The following is a 15,084-nucleotide window of genomic DNA, read 5'->3' on the forward strand; positions in this document are numbered from 1 at the left end:
CAGCTCCCCTCCCACTCATCACACCTTCCTATAGGAGCCCTCCCACACTCCCTTATTACACCCAGCTCCCCTCCCCTCCTCATCACACCTTCCTATAGGAGCCCTCCCACACTCCCTTATTACACCCAGCTCCCCTCCCACTCATCACACCTTCCTATAGGAGCCCTCCCACACTCCCTTATTACACCCAGCTCCCCTCCCCTCCTCATCACACCTTCCTATAGGAGCCCTCCCACACTCCCTTATTACACCCAGCTCCCCTCCCACTCATCACACCTTCCTATAGGAGCCCTCCCACACTCCCTTATTACACCCAGCTCCCCTCCCACTCATCACACCTTCCTATAGGAGCCCTCCCACACTCCCTTATTACACCCAGCTCCCCTCCCCTCCTCATCACACCTTCCTATAGGAGCCCTCCCACACTCCCTTATTACACCCAGCTCCCCTCCCCTCCTCATCACACCTTCCTATAGGAGCCCTCCCACACTCCCTTATTACACCCAGCTCCCCTCCCCTCCTCATCACACCTTCCTATAGGAGCCCTCCCACACTCCCTTATTACACCCAGCTCCCCTCCCCTCCTCATCACACCTTCCTATAGGAGCCCTCCCACACTCCCTTATTACACCCAGCTCCCCTCCCCTCCTCATCACACCTTCCTATAGGAGCCCTCCCACACTCCCTTATTACAACCCAGCTCCCCTCCCCTCCTCATCACACCTTCCTATAGGAGCCCTCCCACACTCCCTTATTACACCCAGCTCCCCTCCCCTCCTCATCACACCTTCCTATAGGAGCCCTCCCACACTCCCTTATTACACCCAGCTCCCCTCCCCTCCTCATCACACCTTCCTATAGGAGCCCTCCCACACTCCCTTATTACACCCAGCTCCCCTCCCCTCCTCATCACACCTTCCTATAGGAGCCCTCCCACACTCCCTTATTACACCCAGCTCCCCTCCCCTCCTCATCACACCTTCCTATAGGAGCCCTCCCACACTCCCTTATTACACCCAGCTCCCCTCCCACTCATCACACCTTCCTATAGGAGCCCTCCCACACTCCCTTATTACACCCAGCTCCCCTCCCCTCCTCATCACACCTTCCTATAGGAGCCCTCCCACACTCCCTTATTACACCCAGCTCCCCTCCCCTCCTCATCACACCTTCCTATAGGAGCCCTCCCACACTCCCTTATTACACCCAGCTCCCCTCCCCTCCTCATCACACCTTCCTATAGGAGCCCTCCCACACTCCCTTATTACAACCCAGCTCCCCTCCCCTCCTCATCACACCTTCCTATAGGAGCCCTCCCACACTCCCTTATTACACCCAGCTCCCCTCCCCTCCTCATCACACCTTCCTATAGGAGCCCTCCCACACTCCCTTATTACACCCAGCTCCCCTCCCCTCCTCATCACACCTTCCTATAGGAGCCCTCCCACACTCCCTTATTACACCCAGCTCCCCTCCCCTCCTCATCACACCTTCCTATAGGAGCCCCTCCCACACTCCCTTATTACACCCAGCTCCCCTCCCCTCCTCATCACACCTTCCTATAGGAGCCCTCCCACACTCCCTTATTACACCCAGCTCCCCTCCCCTCCTCATCACACCTTCCTATAGGAGCCCTCCCACACTCCCTTATTACACCCAGCTCCCCTCCCCTCCTCATCACACCTTCCTATAGGAGCCCTCCCACACTCCCTTATTACACCCAGCTCCCCTCCCCTCCTCATCACACCTTCCTATAGGAGCCCTCCCACTCCTCTCCCTGCAGGATCCCTCCCACTCCCACTCCCATCATTATACCTACTCCTCCTCCCTCCTACACACACACTCCTCCCACTCATCACACCTTTCTACAGGAATCACCTGCCCCCTCCCCCTCCTCCACACACCTCCCTACAGGAGACTCCTTTTCTCATCATATTTCCATATATGAGACCTCCCCATACATGCTCATCTCTGCAGGTGACATCCCTTCACTCCTCAAAAAAGGAACCCCCCCGCCTCCCTGTACGAGATCTCCCCTCACCCCTCCATCACATCTGCAAGCAGGAGGCACCCCTCCTCTCACACGTACACACATCCCCCCTCCCTGTAGGAGATCTCCCCTCACCCCTCCATCACATCTGCATGCAGGAGACACCCCTCCTCTCACACGTACACACATCCCCCCTCCCTGCAGGAGATCTCCCCTCACCCCTCCATCACATCTGCATGCAGGAGACACCCCTCCTCTCACACGTACACACATCCCCCCTCCCTGTAGGAGATCTCCCCTCACCCCTCCATCACATCTGCATGCAGGAGACACCCCTCCTCCCACACGTACACACATCCCCCCTCCCTGTAGGAGATCTCCCCTCACCCCTCCATCACATCTGCAAGCAGGAGGCACCCCTCCTCTCACATGTACACACATCCCACCTCCCGGTAGGAGATTTCCCCTCACCCCTCCATCACATCTGCATGCAGGAGACACCCCTCCTCTCACACGTACACACATCCCACCTCCCTGTAGGAGATCTCCCCTCACCCCTCCATCACATCTGCATGCAGGGACACCCCTCCTCTCACATGTACACACATCCCACCTCCCTGTAGGAGATCTCCCCTCACCCCTCCATCACATCTGCCTACAGGAGACACCCCTTCTCTCACACGTACACACATCCCACCTCCCTGTAGAAGATCCCCTGCTTCTCATCAAACCTCCTCACATCTCCCTGCAGGAGACCTCCCCCATCCCCCAATCACACCTCTGTGGGTGGAGCTTGCAACTGTGATCTGTGCCTTTCTCTTCTTTAATTTCCTCTGAATGACTTTGGAAGACTGGCACACATTGGAAACCTATAACTATATATTGCCTTGAATCCCAGATCACTGCAATGAACAGGGATAGCAAGATAGACATCCGCTGCCATCTGCTGAAAGGATGCATCACCGCACATTTATTCAGAGGACCTCGGAGCCTAGGATGCATCGGTGCTGGTAGGTGCCAGCTGGTTGATCTGGTCCTGGGTTTATCCCATTACATGTAGGGAACTGCAGTTCTGATTTCCCTGTTGTAGTCCCTAAGAAAAGTCTGTAGAATTAAAGGTCACCAAGCAAACTGTAGGTGAGATCTTTTTATTGGACTAACTTAATACATCTGTGAGAAGCTTTCAAGAATTAACCTCTCTTCAGCAGGGATGAGTTAGTCCAGTAAAAACGTCTCACCTAAGACTTGCTTGTTGACCCATAAATCCACAAGGTCAAGAGAATTAATACAACCACCACAATTCTTGGCCTAGGAAAAGCAAAACTCCACATCCGTGCGTGCACTGGAGTAAAACCAGAACCGGATCAGCCTGCCTGAAAATCTGCAACCAGCTGCCAGTGCCTTGCGGCGCTATTACCTGTTTCTGGGAAGTGGTACTACAGGGATCGCTGGGACATGATAACCTTGCCACAACGAATATGCATGAGATCTATTTGTATGGACCTCTTCCATTATATGCAAATAGATCTCATGCATATTCGTTGTGGCAATCTTGAAAACCCGACTGAGTTGTGGCTTTTGGCGACGGAGTTCGGGGATCCCTATGTTACTATAAAGTCAACATCTTCTAGTTAACACCAATTAATACAGCATGACAGAATATTGCAGTGTCCAGGCTTTTTCATTCAGTTTTCAGTGTCTTTTAATGTGTCTGACAAGCGCTTACAAGTTGTGGTTTAATCCATCTGTTCATGCAATTTGATAATGATCATTGAAGTGGTGGTTCTTTATTTATTTATTTATTTTATTGTATTTATTTATTTTTATATACCGGTGTTCGATTTTACATATCACATCGGTTTACATTTAACGCCCCCCCCCCCCCTCAGGATACACCCGGCCAGTCACGTTTTCAGGCTATCTTCAATGAATATGCAAGAGAGATTTGCATGTCCTGCCTCCATTGTATGCAAATCTATTTCATGCACATTCATTGGGGATATCCTGGCTGGGGGTATCCCAAGGACTACGCCATGCATCAGTACAGAGACATTATGATATCCTCTGTTTTATCTTCCATTCTTTTCCGGATAATGCCTAACATTTTGTTTGCTTTTTTGACTGCTGTTACACACTGGGCTGAGGATTCCAAAGTGATGTCCACAGTCACTCCAAGGTCCTGCTCCTGGGTGGACCCCCATCATCGTGTCCTTATAGTTTGGATTATTCTTCCCTATGTGCATCACTTTGCACTTGTCTACATTAAATTTCAGCTGTCATAGACGCCCGGTCCCCCAGTCTCACAAGGTTATCATGTGATTTCTCACCACTGGCTTGTGATCTAACAACTTTGAATAATTTTGTGTCATCTGTGAACCTAATCAGCTCACCCTTCACTCCCCTTTTCCAGATCATTTATAAATAGACTAAAAAGCACTGGTCCCAGTACAGATCCCTGGAGCACTCCACCATTTACCTTTCTGCAGTGAGAGAAATGATCCTACCCTCTGTTTCCTATCCCTTTAGCCACTTACCAATCTGCAATGAGACATTGTCTCCTAGCCCGTGACTTTTTAACTTCCCGATGAGTCTCTCATGAGGAAATTTGTTGAATACCTCCTGAAAGTCCAGATACACAATATCCAAAGGTAATTTTCTACATTAAAAAGGTCCCATGTTGAGTCCAGCAGCAGCCTCCACCTTTCACTTTTTCCCAGTGGGGAAAAGGGAGGAAGTTCAAAAAGCTTCCCAAGTTGCTGAGCAATGTTTCCTCTAAGTTTTTGTGAGCTGTGTATGCAAAAAGGTTCTCGTGTGTGCACAAGAGCACAGCTGACAGAGAACACTGTGATGTGGCAGAAAATCACCACTCCCTGTAGTACAGACTCCAATGGGTTTCAGTGCCTCAGATTCCTGTTTTGAGTGCCTACCCTCATCGAGTTGATGATCTGGTGCTCACATCGGGAGGGAAACTTTCCCCTAACTGCATCCGTGGCTCCTAGGAGGCCTCCTCCAGAGACTTATACTCACAGAGGGGTTGTATACGTGCTAGAAAAGACCAAATTGGACCATTTGAGGGCCTGGTTCAAAGTTTTATATCCATAAAGCCCTCTGTGCTGCTGAGAACAGGGGCTCGTTGCTCATTAGATCCAAGGCTGGTACTGGAAGAGCTGACTACATTGACCTGGCCGTGTCTGAGAGTCGTAGGAACCAATGTGATGCTCGGAAGCCAGAAGGCCAACAAGAGACAAGCTCCACCGGAAGGCATACAAGAAACACATTGCTTAATCTGAGGCTTGCACATTATTTGCTGCTGAACATGACGTTACTGAAAACGAACATAAGAATTGGATGTCCGACTAATAGCACTGCGCTTTGAAACCCAATGTTCACCATCTCCAATGAGCAAAGGCTAAAACCAAGTGGCTGACACTGGCAGGGCCCTGCCACTGCCTGCAGATGCAGGACATAAATATTTATAAGTGTTTATTAGTGCTGAGTATGTACTTGACAGAGACGTGAGAGCCCATGCCGACGGCAGAGATGAATAATTCAGTACGAAATCAAATTCATCTGATCCATCAGGAGCAGAGCTACATGTGAAACTAGCAGAGCAGCACAGCTTTTGGCTCTCAAATTGTCTCAAGGAGACCACAAGGTCATAAAAGTAGCCATCGAGTTGAAATATAGTCAAAGTTTGAATGAGCCCTGCATCCCCCATCCCATTCCTTACTGCTGGGATGAGCCGGACGCTCCTGCTGGCCTGGAGGGGAAAATCTTCCTCTGCAGGTGCAGCGTTCAATGCCACTGCCCAGGCTGTGAGACCACCCACCCTTTCCCTCTCTAGGAGTGTCCACCTGTCACCTCTGTAGCCCACTGTGAGCCTAGGATTGCCACCTCAACTGACTCCACATTTTCAGGACAGGCAGATCTAGCTGGTTTTATCCTCACAGCCTGTGACGACTTGACGTTCCTAAATAAAGCAATTATACGTCCCTTCAGGCCGCGGGCTATGGCCAGGACTGGATCAGCCTGTCCTGAACTTTGGCAATCCTAGGTGAATCCTGCCCTGTGCTTTCACCGCAGCAGCACATACAAGACCAAGGGGATTGGCCGGTGTGTGCTTAGTCCCCAATACCAATAGACAGGAAAACCAAATATGACCAATAATGCAATCTTTATTGTAAGGAAAATGTGTCTTTGGTTTACAAGGTATTGGTGGAAGGAAAGCGAACAGTTCCACAGAGAGCAGTGTCTGACTGCTTTCCGCTATTATATCTCGTTCTTGTATACGGTATTCTTGCTATAGGCTCTATACCCCTCTCATCCCCCTCCTCTGTCAGGGGTTACCCAGACCTCTTGTAATTTGTCACTTACCGTGTACCAAAAAAGGGCACTGAGATACACTCCTCCCCCCGAGCCCAGTATAGCCCCTCTTCTGACCACAAATGTCCCAGCTCTGAGTGGTTCTCCATTTCACCCCGGTGTCTGGGCAAACTGCTGCACTGTCTCTGCTAACTGCTGTCAAGCTGGCAAGCGCTGCATCCTCTTGTGCACAAGCTGCGGCCGGGCGTCTGTGCCTCTGTAAAGATGCAACTCTCCCTTTGGCGGGGGCTCTGGAAACGCGCCAGGCAGATTTATATACCGGTTACTTTCTGAGGTGAACTGGACTGCCCACTGTTGGAGACAGGACTTTTGGCATAGAAAACCATCAATGGTTATTATTTCAGCATCTTCACAGAATGAGGAAGGAAACAATGACTCTAGAGGGTGACAAGTGAATGGGAAGGTAAACTTTAGTTTTCACTTCTACTTCTTGTGACTTGTGACGTAGAGAAACAGAAACAATTGATGGGGGGAGATGCCCTTCCTGCAACTTTCATATGATCTACTGGAAGAGGAATTCTTTTAATGCAAGAGTGGCCAACTCTGTTCCTCAAGATTTACGTTCAGGACATCCGCAGTGAATATGCATGAGCTAGATTTGCATGCCTTGTTTCTATTGTTAGCAAACCTCTCATGCATATTCATTATGGACATCCTGAAAACCTGACTGGTTAGGTGTGACCCAAGGACTGCATTAAAAACCACTGATCTAAGGCTTTGATCAGAGAGGCATCCTTCAGCCTGGCAGACTAGGGAGAGAACTTTGCAGCCCTAGATAGACCGAGCCAGGTAAGAAGGGTCTCCAGTAGTGGACGTGGCTGATGCAGGGGTTTGAGCAGTTTAGTGGCATCAAGCCAGTGGCCCTTCCTCACTGCTGGAACACGGACCTGGACACTCATTTCACGCCAGACCTCTTCCAATGAAAGAGGACTCTCACTCCACCAAGGAAGGATTATCCGTGAAAGAAATATGTCCTGGGTGTGTCGGCTCTAGTTATGAGGATGTTAGGAGATTGCGAGCACCTGCTGGGTTGACACTGGGTCCTATGTGCAGGGGAAACCAGGACAAGAAACTACATACGTCCAGTAAGCCTTGTGGCTACCCCAGCACCATACACGAGAAACAATGCCCTAGCGGCAGTGGAGGAGTGATCTAGTTGCTGAGGGCAGCGGGCTAACAAGCAGGGAAGCTAGGATTTTAATTCCACTGATTCTGCTTGTAACCATGGGCAAGTCACTTCACCCACCATTGCCTCAGGGCTTGATTTACTCAGCATTTATTCCCTTAGACACAAAATGGGAAAAAAAACTCTTTAGTAAAGAGGCTGCTGAGATTGAAAGCCTTCTGGGGACCGGGAAGTACCCACAGTGCCTGAATAACTTTGCTTGAGCTTGGGTTTGGAAAGGTGAAGGCCAGTAATAAAATCTAAAATCCAAGAAATGTTTCTAGGAATTTACCAGAAAAAAATTCAGTTCTTGCCTTTCTTTTGATGCATTTTGTCCTGAATAAAAATGTTGACCATCAGAGGGCAATTATCAAAGTCCTTCGCTGTATTTTATCCCTCAATGTGCTACCTGCACTTAATTCTGGGATCTTTTCAGATTTCTTGAGATATGGGAAGCATAGTGGATTAGGGATGTGCATAGGAAAAAGATTTATCTTTGATATTTTCATTTTTTTGAATTCCTTTTTTGTTTTGTTTGATGTTTATTGTATTTCTTTTCATTTAATTGAAATGAAAAAAAAAATTGTAAACGTAACCTGCTCCAAACAAACAAGAAATAGAAACAAATGGGCTGGATTCCCCTACACCCCATGCTGTAAAACCCCCCATCACTGCCAAAATAGAAAAGTTAATCATCTCGGCCCTCCTCCTATCCTGCCCTCATCCCTCATCTCTGGCGTCAAATAAGTCAAAATGGGGCAGCAGCAATCTCCAGTTGACTGTCAACTGAATGGCATTGACCTCAGGGCCGGCTGGCACCATTTAGACAACAGGATCCAGTGGGGAAGGAGCAACTGGAGATCACTCCTGCCCATTTTGACTTATATGATGCCACAGATGGAGTAAGATCACGTTCTGAGATATAGTATGTCGTTATAACATTTAATGACAAATTTTTCACCACTAGAGGGAGACAAAGACCATAGTAACCAATCAGAGCTAACATTGAAAAAACATAACTGAACTTTTTACGGTGTGCCACCATGTTGGCTTCTGCTTTGGTAGACTTGGAGAAATGACCCGCTTGATGTCATACAGTGAGTCCTGAAAATCAGATCTACACCAGAATTCCGAGTTCTATGTACCGCTTCCGAATTAATATTACCATGTGGTATCAATGCTATTAAATTCTAAGGCTATCATCAGTGATAACAACCCAGAAACATGTGTGCACCCACCTCTGATGCACATAGCATGGCAGCTGGAAAGCAAGACAGACAGTTTCCATTAGGATGGAGGAGGACCTAATACAATAATTAACCAGATAACAGTAGTACAAACGCAAGAGAATGAGTCAAACTGACTTTCCACAAGGGTTTATTTAGACTGAGTGACAGAGGTGGGATTAGAACTCAGGAAGTCCAATGAGTTCTCCTGAGTTCTAGTTGCTTTCACCTCTCAGACTATACACTCACGTGTCAACACAATTCAGTCTCTGACTGTGAGCTTTGTTTAGTTTATTTTACCAAAATTAAATGAGGTGTATTTAAATTAATACTATGCTAATAAATGATAAAGCACACAGAGACTCTGAGCTCCCAGTAAAGTTATCCAAGGGCTTTCTGAGCTGCTGGAGATTCTCCCAGGCACATGAAATAAATCCCTTGACTCATCCATGCAGAGGTGACCTAAAGCAGAGGGCATGTTGTCTGTAAGCCAGAAGTCTGTGTGAACATGAAACATTTTGAAAACTCTCTAAGGTTTTGACACCTTAAGAGTGGTGATGGGCGGCCTCTTTTTCTGGACTGGTGTTATCTGAAAGATGCAATTGAAGGTCTTCCTTCATTCTTGCCACTGAAGGCTTGGCCGTTAGAAGAATGTTTGACCCTGGATATTTCAGAACCATGAAAGATCTCTTCTCCTTGTCTCCCCCACACTAGAAAACGTATAAGAGATTGGATATTAAGGCAGAAATTGGAGGCCTCTGTTCTAGGACTTAAGATTAGTTTAAAGCAAAAGCTGATTGCTGCAGGGGCTGATTTTGTGTTGGGTAATCCAATGGTATGCTAATGCATCAGGAACTAAAAAAGTGCTTAGCATGCACAAAATAAATACAATTTATTTGCTGAAAACACAAACTGTGCACAAACCATGTTTTCTGCACATAAATCCCGAGTACCATGAATGCCAGTCTAACTCTAGCCCCCAGAAACTTCACTTCACCGTGGTCCAGTGTTAAGCCTCCACTCCTCTCTGTCTTGGGAAGTAATAGCTCATGCCTTGATTAGCACGAGATTTGCATGGAGGAGCACTAATCTGTGTGCCTGTGTCTGTCTTTTGTGCACTAACTCCTTGTTAAACCAGGAGCCAAACCCACCTTATTACTTCGGAGGCTAACCCCTTCCTCCTGCACCCTCTCATTTAAATAACATCAGATATCGCCAAATTCTTCTGAAGGAATTCCAAAAGTTAATCGGGCTCCCCGTTTGCTGCATCGGGAGTTAACATTTTTTTCCAGTGCGTGAATATAGAAAATGTACGCAAAAGGTCAACGCACACGTTTTACTCCCATTTTACTACATTGGGGCCTGGGTCATTATTTAGGTAATCTTTTTTTTTTTTTTTTTACCCTTGTGTTTATTTCATTCTTTAATTTGTGGGTTTAACAGGAGCAAAAATGCATTATTAGTCCTGGCTTTTCCCCTTTCATGTTTTCATTTGCAGTGTTAATATTCTTGTTTGTTTCATAATTGCAAATTAATATAGGAACAAATAAATATAGGTGGGAGAGGAGCCTTAAATGAAGGCCTATGGCCGCTTAGCCCCAACCTGGGGCAGGTTTTGACTGGACTGGAAGCCTGATGTGTAGGGAGAGGTTGCTGGGGGGAAGGGATGCTCTAGAAATACAGAACATGTTGGCTAAAAAGATCCCCCTGCTCCATGCAGTTTGCTCATTCGAGGCTACCGTCCGTGGCTGTCCTCCTGCGTGGCTCCCATGCATTCTTGAATTCTGCCACGTATTTTGGTTACTGCAACGTCTGTTCCAGGTGCTCAGTGTCCTCTCCGTGGACAAGGGTTCTCGCATTCCTCTTGACTCTTCCTCCCTCAGGTTCAGATGTTGACTGCTTGTCCTCGTGGGAAGTGCAGAAGATCACACGCAACCGGGCCAGGTCCCAGTGCATTTTGTCTTGCTACCTCCCTGCTCCTTCTGCCAGTTCAGACTGAGATTTGTTAATATGCCGATGGGGCGGGTTGTTTTCCTTATTTTGTCGTTTTGTTTTGTAAATCAGCTTTGCCTTGTTGAGACTGAATATGTAGTCTGCCCCAGATTTCTCTCCACGGGATGCAGAACTTTGAAACACGTTTGTTTCTCTGCCCCGCTTCATCCAAGCTTTGCCCAGGTCGCATGCACTTCATGACTTGGAAAATCTGTGGCTTATTTTCATCCGACAATGGTTTGCAAATGAGTCCTGGCTGGCCTTGTACCCCTGCAGAAGGGAGGGTGTGAAGCTGCAGGTTCAGAGTTTCTGAAGCCATCTGGAAAATGAACAAATGTAAAATGTAAACCCCCAAAACTGATTACTGATGCTTTTTACGAGTGGATCCTCCGTTATTCATTTTTTTCCTAACCATCCTAGTGAATTATGGAACTTATATTCACTAGGATGGTTATAGTTGTACTTTATTAATTTTTTTTAATTGGAAAATTCCTGCAGTATAGCAGACAGGTGGGCTAGGGGGTGGGGTGCGATTTAGGAAATCCAGGACTGGGTGGTGGGTGGCCTGGGTCAGGTCCTTACACAGAGCTCTGTATTCCCAGCCCGCTCACCCCCCGGCCGAGAAGTGTCACGGAGGGGCTGCTCCTCAATGCATTCTACGAAGGATTACTGAGGACAAGAGCATCAATACCAAATGCCAAGGAAGTTCAAATGTTATATCATTAGCATAAATTATCATGGGTGATAACCAAGCTGCTCGGATGTCAATTATTTAATACTGAAGCTTGGAAAATACATATTTTATAAGATTTTTTTTTTTAGTAGGCTGATGCAAGCATTTTAACAACCCAAATGTACAATTACCCTGGATTATAGCAGTAGAAAAAGTCTTTCCTGTGGGGAGATTCCTTAAGACGTACAATAAAAATGCTATTACCTGTGACCCTGTATGTCATTTAATTTCTTCTAATACTTTGAGGCTCTTAATTGTGACAAATGTGTTTATTAATTTGTGGATATTTGCATTTATAGACTTCTCCTCCCCCTCCCCCCACACATCTTCAAAAACTCTAGTGGTTATACCTCAGACTGAAAGCTAATTATTCTACCTGGGGACTGCTCACAACGTATTAGGCTAAGTAACTTCCTCTGCAATATCTTGAATCCACAGAAAAACATGGAGCCTCCAATCTGAGCTTCTAGATCTGTGGTTCGTGATCCTCAGGACACACCCAGCCAGTCTGGTTTTCAGAATATCTACCATGAATATGCCTGAGGTATATTTGCATGCACTGCCTCCATTGTATGCAAATCTATCTCATGCATATTCATAGTGCATAACCTGAAAATACGACTGACTGGGTGTCTCTTGAGGAAAGGGTTGAGAGCCAAGAGCAACTAAATAAGGTCAGTAACTTTCTTTTTTTTTTTTTTAATCTCTGCACATGTATTTCCCCTTGTAAAATCCTAATGAATTTAGGCCTAGATTTTCTAACCTACCGCGGCGTCATGAATCGCGTGGTGCAGGGGAGCGAAGCGGGGGATGGGCCTGCGATCGCTCCTGGCTTTCACACCCAATAGCGCCATCATAAAAGGTGGTGCTATTGGGCGCGAAATAGACAGTGAAAAGGCTCCTTACTTTTTCGCCGTCCACGCTGTCTTCGTGGCGTCCGCCCCGGTGCCGCCCCGACTCCTCCTGTTCCGATCTTGACACCGCCCCTTTTTTTGAAAAATGACCCCCTTAAGTTTGTGATAATATCATTAGACCACCAAACCTGTCCCTCTCCCCCGTTCCCTATCTCATTGGGTTTTGTTCTTGTATTCCTGGGGTAGACAACTCTGGTCCTTGAGTGCCGCAAGCTGGTCAGGTTTTCAAGCTATTCACACTAAATATTCATGAGATGCATTTGCATGCTCTGCTTCCACTGCATGGCAATGCATCTCATGCATGTTGATGGTAGATATCTTGAAAACTCAGCTGGCTTGAGGCATCTGAAGACCAGCAAAACCTGCTTCTAATCTTTATACGTGAACCAAGGTAAAGAGAGAGCCAGAGGCTTCACCTCTCCCTCCTACGGGTTGATCTGGGCTGTATGCATGAGGCTGAGGTCACATTGCCTTCCAGAGATGCAATGTGACTGCATCTGACTATTGGTAGGAAGGTAATGGAGGCACTAGAGACCCTAGTTCTTCTGATTAAAGAATTATACTTCATGAACAGCGAGAGAGGGATCATTTTGAATTTGCCACGCCTCTTGCTTCTTGATCTGATGGTGCTTTGCAGAAGTAAATTTCCAGTGATGAAAGCAGATACCAGAAACCGGGGTGTTGGGGGCTGCTTGCTCCCTGATTAATTTTTACATTGCTGGCTTTTTTTCTTTTCTGACCTGTCTCCCTGCCGGCCGCGTTTGTTTGGTAATACGTCAAGTCTCTTATAATGCTGAAGGCTTCAAAGCGAGGAGGGCGACCTACCCTGGCACTGCCGCTCAGATGAGCAGGTCACGCCTAATAGGCCGAGGGGGCTCGTTCTGTTTTTGTCCACTGCTTATCCAGTACTTAACCATTCGGCTGGAAGATTGCCTCAGCTTTCCTCAGGGGATGTACAGTTAATCACTTGAGCTGTGCATGACATAAATACCCAACTGCCAACCTGGCACAGGAAGATAACTTGTTCCTTTTTAGGCAGAAAGGCGTTTGTGCTTCATTGACGTACAGCTCCATTCTCCAGCCACAATATGCATGGGCATTGAAGTTGGCACTGTCATGGACAATAGCCGGAGGGAGGGGCGGGGACGTCTCTGAACCCTGACGCCACTCACCTAGGTATAAGGCTAGGGTGGCTGAGGTCAGTGCCGGTGGAAGGATGTCCAGACGCCCTAGGCGGTGATGTCATCACGTGATCTCTCTCTCTCTCTCTCGCTCTCTCTGTCTCATCGCACACGGCAAAATGACCCCAGCTCCTCGATGAAATACATACCCGGAAAACGCCTTCCAGCTCCGTGCCTCTGCCACGCCACTTCTCGTCTTGCCCGTCCTTTCAAAACTGCCACCCTTACCGGCTACTCTGCCACGGCTCCCTAGGCCACTGCCTACCCCGCCTAATGCGTCCGCCTGCCCTGGCTGAGGTATTGAACAGCACTGCCCTGCAGTCCATTCACCGGTACAGGTCTTCTTGCCCAAAACATTATTTTAGGAAGGCCGCCCGCCCAATCTGCCACCTGCCAGTGAATGAGGAGATCTGTGTGCCCTTTGTTCTTCAAACGAAAAAAAAAAAAAAAAAAGCCATGAATGCAGAGTGCCAGACGAGCAAGGATTGTGAAAACATTTTTCCCTTCCTGGTTTCCTTGGCACCACTCAAGCGCCTTCTGTCCCCGAGGTAGGAATTACGATCCGATCCAGGATCCAGAAACGTGCCAGGAAAGGCTGAGAAAGCAGTAATATGGGAGTCGATGCTGGCCAGGCTGAGTCAGGCAGGACTCCATAGCCTGTGCTCTTCCAGTGGGGAAGTGGTGGGGTCAGGGACAGCACACAGACATCCCATTTTCTAAAGGACAGAGGCTATTTTTCTCTCCCCCCCCCAGCAGAAAAAGCAGGTGCGTTTGTACCATGTGTACTTCCTGCTAACAAATATGCAAACAGAATCTATCATGGGCTTCCAATGTATGGAGATGTATAGCATGCATATTCACTGTGGATACCCTGGAAACCCGACCGGCTGGCAGGGGGGTCAGTAGGAAGCCTTATTGTTTCTTATCCCCCCGCCCTCTCTCTCACACCCAGCACTATGTGATAGCCAAGTCATAATCAAGCTTTGCACATCATGGGTGCGATGTCTATGTGAGGAGTGGGTGAGATACGGTGGGGAGCAGATACGAAAGATCTTTCAACACCTCAGAAAAGGAAGACAAAATTAGAACAGAAAAAGGAGGATCTTAACGAAGTTACATTTCAGCGGAATTATATATCCCTTTCTTCTCGTATAGCTGCTTTAAGGTCTGAAGATAATTATTCCACAAGTTACTTAGTGCAGGGCCCCAGAGGGTCAGAGTTCACCTCCCACAGTACAGCCTGACAGCAATTATTGTTACAAGCCCTTAGCTCCCGCTTAACAGCCCCTGGTTTGGCAAACTGCTTGCTCGGTTCAAACTTTTTGCCGCGGTGAAATCCGTTGATGCAGAGGGAGGTGGGGTGGGGACGTGAAGGGCATTTGGTGCAGCTGGGGGTTCTCTCCACCCCCAGTCACCTGCAGGCCAAGGCACAGTGCTGCTGTCTCAAGTGCCTCTTTATAACAACTCTGGTCCCCAACAGCCCTAAGCAGGCCTGGCTTT

The sequence above is a fragment of the Rhinatrema bivittatum genome, chromosome 12 (assembly GCF_901001135.1).
Source record: "Rhinatrema bivittatum chromosome 12, aRhiBiv1.1, whole genome shotgun sequence".
NCBI lineage: Eukaryota > Metazoa > Chordata > Amphibia > Gymnophiona > Rhinatrematidae > Rhinatrema > Rhinatrema bivittatum.